At 38.2% G+C, this 11,732-nt stretch overlaps 1 long non-coding RNA gene across 1 annotated transcript in view; it reads right to left on the reverse strand.

The window, feature by feature from the left end:
- Positions 520-11,732, reverse strand: part of LOC110267935 — a 20,376-nt gene continuing 9,163 nt past the window's right edge. The window contains exons 2-3 of the long non-coding RNA XR_002355916.1: positions 2,244-2,249; positions 520-532 (exon numbers count right to left, since the gene is read on the reverse strand). This is a non-coding gene — a long non-coding RNA (uncharacterized LOC110267935). The remainder of the gene's footprint in view (positions 533-2,243; positions 2,250-11,732) is intronic.

Consider the following 11,732-nt stretch of genomic DNA (forward strand, 5'->3'; position numbering starts at 1 on the left):
TCAAAGAGACAAGCTGAAAAGCGAGTCCAAATATTATATATGGGATGATCCATATTTATGGAGGTGTGGTGCTGACCAAGTAATTAGAAGGTGTGTGCCCCAATCAGAATTCCAATCCATTCTAGAGGCCTGCAACTCTTCTGAGAGTGGAGGACATTTTGGCCCTCAAAGAACAACTAGAAAAATTTTATACTGTGGATTCTGGTGGCCTACTCTTTTTAAGGATGCTGCTACCTTTTATAAATCCTATCCCCCATGCCAAAGGTTTGGGAATATATCCAAGAGGGATGAGATGCCCCAACAGATTATGCTTTTTTGTGAAATCTTTGATGTTTGGGGTATTGACTTCATGGGTCCATTTCCAAACTCTATTCTGTTAGGCGTCATGGTGCAGATGAAACTTCTATTCTGTTAACCGTTTTCCCATTTTCTCTTGAGGAAAAGGCAAGGAAATGGTACTACACTCAACCGGAAGCGACTATTACTAACTGGGATACGCTTAGAAGAGAATTTTTGGAAAAATACTTTCCAGCTGAAGTTACTAATAGATTGAGGAAAGAGATTTCAATGATTGTTCAAGGCGAATCCGAGACTCTCTACGAATATTGGGAGTGCTTCAACAATCTCCTGGACGCATGTCCCCATCACATGATTGATAGGCTAGTATTGATCAGCTACTTTACTCAAGGCATGAACCCCCAGGATAAGACTACACTGGAAGGTGCTAGTAATGGTTCTTTGAAAAAGTACAAAACTGCAGATGAAGCATGGCAGCTGATCAGCGACTTAGCTGAGTCCACTAGGAATCACAGACAGAGGCGTAACCATCCCAAGGCTGTTGCCAAAGTTTCTTCTGGCATTGAAACTACTGCTCTCACATAGAGTATATGTGAATGACCATATTATATGTCACTTTGGATCACCACGAGCAATCGTGAGTGATCAAGGCACTCACTTCTGTAACAGGAGGTTAGCAGGATTACTGAAGAAGTATGGGATAGTTCACAAAGTAGCAATAGCTTACCATCCCCAGACCAATGGTCAAGCAGAGGTATCTAATAGAGAAATAAAGCGCATCCTGGAAAAGATAGTAAAGCCCCATAGGAAGGACTAGAGCACCAGACTTGTTGATGCACTCTGGGCGTATCGGACAGTGTACAAGACACCCATTGGGATGAGCCCCTTCCGTTTAGTGTACGAAAAGGCTTGCCACCTTCCAGTGGAGGTGGAACATAAGGCTTTTTGGGCTGTGAGGGAGTGCAACATGGGATTCGAGCAAGCTGGTGCTGAAAGGAAGATGCAACTAGCAAAACTGGAGACCCTTCGACTCAAAGCTTATGATAACTCCAGATTATACAAAGAGAATATGAAGGCTGTGCATGACAAGCATATCAAAAGAAGAGAGTTCAGACCGGGAGATCTGGTTCTCCTTTACAACTCCAGGCTGAGACTCATGCCAGGCAAGCTGAGATCCAGATGGGAAGGTCCTTACAGGGTGGAGAAAGCAGAGCCATATGGAGTTTTCCACCTACGTCATCCTTCAAGTTCCAATTTCATCAAGGTCAATGGACATCGCCTAAAGCTTTATCATGGTGAGAGGATGAAGGAACACAAAGAGCTAGAGGTCTTCCTCTTGGAGGACCCACCAACAGAAGCAGAATGAGCTTGAAGATCGTCCAACTTAAGGACGTAAAAGCAAAGTGCTAGGTGGGAGACAACCCACCATGGTATGATCGTTCCGTTTCAGTCTTAGTTTTATTTTATTTTATTCTACTTTATTTCTCTTAGTGACTCTTCTCATAATCTCTGCATATAGTCTGCATTTGCATTAGCATTCTGCATAAAAAAAAAAGAGGGCATGCGACGCGCGAGCGTCGTTGACGCGTACGCGTCATACGTGTATTCGAAGGGTTAACCACCAAAAACGCCTCCAAATTATTCAAACGCTGACAGAAATGTATCCGAATTTTACTATCGATAAAAATACCTTTAAATAATTTAAAAATATAACAACAATACCCAATAGTAAATATATTTTTTCAAAAAATGCCTTAGAGATTTAATTTTGATGTGATTTTTTACAAGAATAATTAAAAAAATAAGATATTATTATTCTTAAAATTTAATAATTTTTTTCTAAGTATATATTTTTTTGTGATTTTTTAAAAGTATTATTAGTTGTTAACAAAAAAATTACAAAAAAAATATATACACAACGAAAAATCAACAAATTTTAAGGATACTAATATCTCATTTTCTTAATCATGCTTGCAAAAAATTGTATTAAAATTCAATCTCTAATATATTTTTTGAGAAATACATATTTAATGTTAGATAATCTTGCAAAAAAACTAACATTAAATATGTATTTCTCAAAATATACACTAGAGATTGAATTTTGATGCAATTTTTTGCAAGTATAATTAAAAAAATGAGATATTATTATTCTTAAGATTTGGTGATTTTTTGTTAAGTATATATTATTTTGTAAGTTTTTAAAAGTATTATTGGTTGTTAACAAAAATAATTATAAAAAAATTATATACTTAACAAAAAATTACCAATTTTTATGTATAATAATATATTATTTTTATAATCATGCTTGCAAAAAATTGCATCAAAATTCAATCTCTAAGGTATTTTTTGAAAATATATATTTATTGTTGGGTATTGTTGTTGTGTTTTTAAATTATTTGAAGATATTTTTGTCGATAGTAAAATTCGGGTGTATTTTTGTCAGCGTTTGAATAATTCGGGGGCATTTTTCGTGGTTAACTCGTATTCGAAACAAAGAAGGAAAGAAACAGAGAGTTGCGCGGGAGCATGGCTGGAGGCATGCCTTAGGCACAAACACGCCCATTCGAACACATCCCTGACGCGTCCGCGTCACTTGCAAAATCAGCCTTCCACGCGTGCGCGTCACCCACGCGTACGCGTGAACCTGAAAAATCGGCTTAAACAAGGTTTGGGCAGAGAGTTGTGATGCCTTGATGCTGGAATGGTGCTAGGAGCACGAGCAACATCACGCGTACACGTCCCTGACGCGAACGCGTCATTTTCCCCTCCAGGCCATCCACGCTTGCGCGTCCCTCACGTGCACACGTCGGTTGAATTTTTGGCAAATGTGCGAATTGAACAGAGAGTTGTGCGTGCGCGAGGCTGCTCTCGCGCGAATAGCACAATTCAGGTCACGCGTATGCGTACGACGCACAGTTTAACTAGATCTGCACCAGAATTCTTATCTTTTCTCCCCCAATCCTAATTCTTTCTTCTCCCTTCTTATTTCTTTCTTCTTCCTTCTTCCTTCTTTATTCTCTCTTACTTTCTACTATTTTTTCCTCCTTCTTCATCTTCTTCATCAAGGTTATTTTCTTCTTTCCCTTTTTACTTTTCCATTATTACTTTTACTTATGTTTTCTTCTTTTTTTCTTTTTAATTTCATTATCTATGTTTTCTTTGTCTTTCTTTTTACTTTTTATATCCTTTTAATTGGTGTTAGAAATTTAATTGGGTGATTGTTTTCTTCTATATTTTGTTTGTGGATATATTGAGGCATTGTTTGACAATTAATATTACTTCTTAGGGTTGCTTGCATGTTCAAATTCAATACTTTCAATAACATATTTACCATGCATGCTAAGTGTTTATGAAAAAGCCCGTATGGCATTGTGCATTTTTTAATTCTTCTATCATTCTACTATAATGCCTGTTTTTTACAAAACCCCTTTCAATATATTATTGATTGAATATAATTGTCAATACAAACAGATTGTTAGTTTGAAACATTTGATAATCAAATTGGGCAATTAATGCTTGATCTATGCTACTCATGCCTTTGCCGGCATGCCAATAAACATCTTGCATCTACTTGCCATAACATGCACTTGCTATATTCCCATTGATGAACTTAGCACATGTAGTCGCGACCATGTGTTAACGACATCCTTCTTTACCTTGGCATCGATTATCACTTGTACCGTCCCTTCCTTGCTTTAACCCTTAGCTTTACATGTTACTTTCCTTTTCCCTTTTCAGGATGGCCACCAAGAAGGGTAAAGAGAAAGCTACTCCCAAACCACCGGCAAGGAAAGGAACAAAAAGAGCACTAGCTGCGGAACCATCTTCAGCAGCAGTAAATCCCTCAATAAAGCGAGTCAAGAGGATCATCAAGGTCGATGAAAAAGAGAAAGCCTTTCCAGCAAAGGACACTGCGCGGTTCACTAACCGCTACTGTGAGCAGATGTTCCCCATCTTGGCTGAGCGAAACTATAACAATGAGCACCTACTCATCCTCCCGACCCACATTGTTGAATTTGTTGAGCCCGGCGTTGAGAACAGACAATGGGGATTCTTACGGAAACAGCCACGGCAGGTTAACTTTTCATGGGTAGTTGAATTTTACTCTAATTTTCACATGCCAATCCTGCAGTCTGTCTATGTCCGTCAGAAGCAAGTCCCCATAACGGAAGAGGCTATTCAACGAGCTTTAGATCTTCCCCCTGCTCCAGAAGGATTGGACGCATTCCAAGAAGCCTCTTTCAAGCGCCAGACATACCAATTTGACTGGGACGCCGTTCTCAGAGTTATAGCACAACCTGGCAGCAGATGGATCTATTGATACCATCGATCCCGCCCTAAGGGAATATTGGCTTCAGCACTCACCTTGGAGGTTCGAGTATGGCCACAGATTATGTCTCACTACGTCTTTCCGAGCACTCATGAGTCCTCCTTCACTGCAGATATGGCTGTTCTTCTCTGGTGTATCCTTACAGACCAGCCTCTCAATTTACCAAGATACCTTCGGCATGCCATGGGACACGTATAGATCACGGACAACCTACCCTTTCCCGCCTTGGTTTCAGATCTAGTCTCAGTAGATGGAGTCTCCTACAGAGCTGGGGACACCAAGACCATACTTCCACGGGATGATCAGTACGTCCCCAATAGGAAGTACATCAGACCTCCAGCAACCATTACTGGCCAGACTACAGAACCGGCGAAAGATATCCCTTCTCCTTCCACATCACAAGAACCTTCAACAAATCAGCTACTCCTACAGATAATTCAGAGGTTAGACCGACTAGACCAGCATGCAAAGCGAATGGAGCGCCGTAACAAGTGCCAATTTACATACCTCAAGGAGCTAATTATTGGCAACCACCCACCTGAAGAAGACCCAGACACCCCGGACTCCACTTTATCTACTAGCACAGGGAGCCATGACAATCCCGACTGTGGAGATGCTGCTACCAGCCCACCTTTGTTCCTGACTGATGGCACCGAGGACGGTGCCAAGCTTTAAGTGTGGGGAGGTCGGTCAGTACCTGACTTCCGGAGGTAATTTCTCTTTCTCAACACCAATAGGTTATTTTTCTTTTGTTAGGATAGGATAGATTGCATAGTAATAAGTGTTTGCATGTATGTTCTATTTGGTTGAAAAATTTCACTAATTTAAATCAAAACTTTTGTGTTAAAACTTGTTTGAAGATTGTAAATTGGAACATAAATGATAGCAAAGAACACACAACCCAATAAGATTTTTGAGCTTAATTACATGGTTATATTATTTAACCATAATATTTTATTCTTGTGTGTTTCCTTCTCTATGATTGTAATCTATATTTTGTTCCATCCTATATGTCCAATGTTTAATGTGTTATATACATTCATATGATTGAGGCCATTATTTGATTATTAACTCACTTATCCCAAATAGCCTACCCTTTAAATTACCCTTGTTAGCCACTTTGAGCCTTTTAATCCCCATTTGTTCTATAATTTACCAAATCACTAGCCTTAAGCGGAAAAATAATTAATTACCCCAAATTGAATCTTTGGTTAGCTTAAGATAGAGATTGTGTGTTAACTAAGTGTGGGAAAACTGTGGGAACATGGGTTAATAGAAAATGTGTCATGATAAAATATTGGGAATTTGGGTACCTACTCATGTGAGACCAAAAAAATTAATTATCCATGTGCATTGGTAATGTTATGTTTACTTTTATGCTTTAAAAAAAACCAAAAATATTCAATAAATAAATAAATAAGGGGACAAAATTACCCCAATGTTAAGTTAATGAAAAGATCAATGCATATGTGATACAAATTAAAAGAAAAGTTGATGTATGAGTTTGTAATGCAAAAGTGGGAATTTTGGTTAGCTAGGCATGAATTTAAAAAAGTATATAGATTATGTGTATAGGTGAGAGCTTAGGTTAGTCAAGGATTCAATTTATAGCTCACTTAGCCATATATATACCCTCACCTTTACCTTAGCCCCATTACAACCTTGAAAAGACCTCATGATGTTTGCATTTGTACATTAAATACTTGTTGATTGGTTAGGTGAAGAACAAAGTTTAGAAAGCATGACTAGAGAAGACTAGAGAGGATTACCCTATACACTTGAGTGATTAGAGTGTACATACACTATCAGTGAGGGTTCAATACTTGATTCTATGTTCCCTGCTTTCACGAGCTGTCTTCTTATAAGCTTACTTGTCTTTACTGTATAATTTGAATTAGTGGAATTTGATTTATGTTTGTCTTGAAAAACTTATTTACTTTTAACCAAGTAGGCAAATTCATCTTAGCATATAGTTGCATTCATACATAGGTTGTATTTCATGAGTCTTATTTTCCCTTATTTAGTCTTTTAATCTCCTTGAACTAAGCATGAAGACATGCTAATGTTTAAGTGTGGGGAGGTTGATAAACCACTATTTCATGGTTTATCTTGTGCTCATTTGAGTGGTTTTCATCAAGTCCTTACCCACTTATTCATATGAATTGCCTGATTTTACAATTCCTTCCTAGTGTTATTCTATGGTTGAAAACTTCCTTCCTAAGAGATCTTTAATTTGTATATTTTAATTCTCCTTCATACCATTCGATGTCGTGATCCGTGTGTTAAGTGTTTCAGGCTTTATAGGGCAGAAATGGCTTAGAGAATGAAGAGGAAGCTCATAAAAATAGAAGGAACACAAGAAATCAAGGAGGTAACCAGCGAGCATCGACGCGCATGCATGGCTCACGCGAGCGTACGATATGGAGAAATTTGCAGCGACGCGTGCGCGTGCCTGACGCGTGCGCGTGGATTGGAGTTTGCACAAAGACGCGTGCGTGTGACTGACGCGTACGCGTGATACGCCAAAACGACCAGTGACGCGCATGCGTGACTGACGCGTACGCGTGACATGCGCAATCTGCAGAAATAACAAAAAATGCTGGGGGCAATTTCGGGCCGAGTTTTGACCCAGTTTCTGGCCCAGAAACACAGACTAGAGCCAGGGAACGTGCAGAGACTCAACACACATTCTCATTAGCATAGTTTTAGTTTTAGATCTGAATCTAGAGAGAAAAACTACTCTTCCTCTAGGTTTTCTTTACATTCATAGTTTTATAGTTTTATGCTTTTACCTTGGATATTGAAGAGTCATCACTTCCGTTGAAGATACTATTCTAGTTTGTTTTCTTACTCTTTTATTATTCCATATTCTTAATTCTTGTTTAGAGTTACAATTGGATTATTTTTAGAATTTATTAATGCAAAGGATTACTTTTACTTTTAATTGAATCGTAGTTATTGTCTATCATGTCTTTCTTTTATTCCTTATTTAATTCTATGCAAGTAATTCTCATGTCAATGGAGTAGATTCTCAACTTGACATGGGGGTTGATTAAAAGGAGACACTTGAGTTGGAATGCTCATGTGATTAGTTAAATTGGAAGTTGTTGGCTAGTTCTATATTTACTAACGCTAGACCTTCCCAAGGGAGAGGACTAGGATTTGCGAATAAGAGTTAGCTCAATCACTTGACTTTCCTTTATTTAGTAAGGGTTAACTAAGTGAAAATAACAACCTCTTTATACTACACTTGAGAAAATTCCAACAAGGATAGAACTTCCAATTAATCATTCCCCCAGTCAAGGCCTTTTACTTAGAATAATATAAATCTCTTTTAATTTTCATTGCTTTAATTTACAATCATATGCTTGTGCCCATTGCCCAAACTCAAAATTCTCGGAAAACTCCTGATTAATAAGATAGCACCCTTTTTGTCAACTCGTTGGGAGACGACCCGGGGCTTATACTCCCAGTATTTTTATTCTAATTTTGTGACAACCTTTCTAAATTGATAAGCCAGATTTTTGCTGGTTAAGAACTATACTCGCAACGTATTTCTATATTGATTTCTTAATTGGCTGACTTCCGCCGCTCGCGTCTGTAGAAATTGAATACAAAGAGAATCACTCTACTTTCTATCCAATTTCTTGACGTAACAAGAAAAGGATTTCTCAACGTAACTTGTCCATGCCATAGTTTGAGAATTGAATCGAAGGGACTCCTCAACCTTCTACTCAATTCCCTGATGTAACAAGAGATGGATTTCACTCAATCTCATTTGTCCACATCATGGTTTTATCACGAAACCAAAAGGGGATTTTTAAACCCCTAATCACTGATTACTGCAACTACAATAGCTAAGGAGGTATGTATAAGTATAACCTCTTATTAGGTTAAAAAAGAAAAAGAATGTAAAGCCCACAAACATAAAGCTCAATTTAGTAACTAAATAAACAAAATTAAAATATATCAAATTAAATTGAAAATTCTAAAAATATAAACTAATAACATCTAAATAATATTTGAACTATTCATATCATGAACATTTGAAACATGTATCAACTGTAGTTCTACATTTTTCTTCTCTGAAATCACTCCCAATAGGAACAATACTTAAGGATGCATTATGAGATGAATCATCATTGCTGTGAGGTTTACCAAGAAGGAATGGTATGTGACATGATGGATGCCGCAGTATTGGAATCCTCCACCAGATTCCAACCAGATCCTTGGCACCGTTGTCGGTCATCAGGATGACGATTTGGCTTAATGGTTTGATCGCGTGAGTATTATGATAAATAGTTTCAAATCAAATTTACTTTGAAGTTCTTAAACCAAATTTGTATTCACTAATCTTAACTTTTTCATTGATAGATTTGCACCGAATAACAATGCGTGTACATAGAAGTGTATGAACATGATTAAGTTGATGTGCGATCAGTCCTGGCCGAGTTACAAAAAAGATTCTTGCTGAGACCAGAGAGAGATGGTTTCATAAGTGGACAGTAAAATTTGTACATATTCAAACTTGAGTTACTTTCTATTATTATTTTTTGTTTAATTATGTATTTCATTAATATTAACTCGTGGTAAATGTTTCTTCGTGCAAGAGAAATTTACATTGGAAAAGATTCACGATGCCATAATCAAGAAGATCTTCAACCATTGCATGACTCGACGGCTTCAGCAGATGTTTGAGGACGTACGTGAAAGGCATGACCCCCTCAACTAGGCGTCGCCGAGCCACAAACAGGGTCAATAGGGCATCGGCTAAGTCGTTGAAATATACCGACGAGTCAGTGACTTTTATGAAGACAAAGGCCAAGCTGGTCCGTAACTTGGTTTATTTTGTTAATTATTACTTGATTTAATTATTACTTAGTTTAACATATTGTTTCAATATGTGTAGTCTAAGTCGTTGGATCGTAATACGATGATTGCAGAGACCTTCAAGTATACTCACACATTGAAGGATAATAAGGAGAGATTTGGTGATCAGCGGTCTACAGATTATTATGTGAGTAAACATCCTGTGATATAAAGTTTAACATGTATTCATTTTCAATTAATTGTCGTCTTAATCATAACATGTGTTACACAGAAGTCCTACACATAGAGATTGGAGGTCGCAGTCTAGTAATCTCAGCACAGTGAGGAGGACGACAACAACTCTGTTGCTTCAGTCATTGATCATGTGATATAAAGTTTAACATGTATTCATTTTCAATTAATTGTCGTCTTAATCATAACATGTGTTACACAGGAGTCCTACACACAGAGATTGGAGGTCGCAGTCTAGCAATCTCAGCACAGTGAGGAGGACGACAACAACTCTGTTGCTTCAGTCATTGATCCTGATATAGTTTGGCGCAATACCACATCTGAGCCGTACAGAAATCGTGTCTACAGGATGAAGTCATTCTTCGCCATCAACATCTGCACCTCTACATTGAGGGCTTCGTCTGCCTCTGTCACCAGTACTGCCGATCTCGAAGACAGCGTTGATAAGAGGGAGCAGGTGCAGAATCTCACCCAAAGCCTTCACCAACATGCTCAATAGGTGCAACAGACTGCAGAGAGGTACAACGAGATCTTCGCATGCATGTCAAACACGGATTCTCTCAGACTGGAGCTTAGACAAGAGCTGGAGTGGATTCAGCGAATGTAGCAACAGATGGCAGTGTATCCAGAGCAGATGCACACTTATAGAAGTTGTCGTAATACTCTTGAATGATAGAACCGGAAGCGTGACATTCTGATAGTAAGGATGTTACATTATGGTATCAGAGCAGTCTTTTCTATAGAGCCCGATGAATAGACTGACTATACTTTAATCGCATACTCTGAACATCTGTCATGTAGTAAGTCTTGTTTGGATGATAGGAGTTAGAGCTTTATGCACATGATTGTCTACTGATTTAACTCTGTTAGTCTACTGTGCACATTTCATGGTATTCGGTTTGGTCAACCTAATGCTATTGGTCTGTGTATTTAAGAACACTAATGGATTATCATAGACGAAATAGAAGTAATAGGTTATGTAAATCATGTGAGTTTGAAAGAGTTAGGCATTCTTCTTTAATTGGTTTGAGTTGACGAATGTGCTTGGATTGTACCGCATGATCTTATGAACCTTTTATTCCTCTATTTCTTGTCTTGGGATTTTTAGCTTCACTGTCTTTTCTTGAAATGCGACTAGTTCTTTTGCTTCCTATCTTACATTTGCTTTCCTTTATGGATCTTAATTGGCATTGCTAGTGAACTATGTATTTCTCTTGTAACGAGACAATTTTTAGTATGGCATGCTCATACCAAAATATTGAGTGTTACTGGTGCACGAAATTGTGATCTCTGATAATGGCTCCAAAAACTTGGTGCTCTAATCTTAATTCATAATTTGTCACAACTTCGATACAACTAACCAGCAAGTGCACTAGGTCGTCCAAGTAATACCTTACGTGAGTAAGGGTCGAATCCCACGGAGATTGTTGGTATGAAGCAAGCTATGGTCACCTTGTAAATCTCAGTCAGGCGGATATAAAATAGTAATGGGGTTTTTGAAAATAATACTAATTAAACAGAAAATAAGGATAGAAACACTTATGTAAATCATTGGTGAGAATTTCAGATAAGCGTATGGAGATGCATTCGTTCCTCTGAACCTCTGCTTTCCTGCTGTCTTCATCCAATCAGTCTCACTCCTTTCCATGGCTGGCTTTATGCAAGGGCATCACCGTTGTCAGTGGCTACATCCCCTCCTCTTGTGAAAATGGTCCAAGATGGCCTGTCACGGCACGACTAATCATCTGAGGTTCCCGATCATGCTGGAATAGGATTCACCCTCCTTTTGCGTCTGTCACTAACGCCCAGCACTCGCGAGTTTGAAGCTCGTCACAGTCATTCAATCATTGAATCCTACTCACCTTAATCTATGGAGTGTAGAAACTCTACCGTTAAAATTACATAAGTGAAAGGTCCAGGCATGGCCAAATGGCCAGCCCCAAAATTTGATCTAGGATAGCATACAACTGATCAAAGATGTCTAATACAATAGTAAAAGGTCCTATTTATAATAAACTAGCTACTAGGGTTTACAGAAGTAAGT

Source organism: Arachis ipaensis, chromosome B02, assembly GCF_000816755.2.
Source record: "Arachis ipaensis cultivar K30076 chromosome B02, Araip1.1, whole genome shotgun sequence".
Classification (NCBI taxonomy): domain Eukaryota; kingdom Viridiplantae; phylum Streptophyta; class Magnoliopsida; order Fabales; family Fabaceae; genus Arachis; species Arachis ipaensis.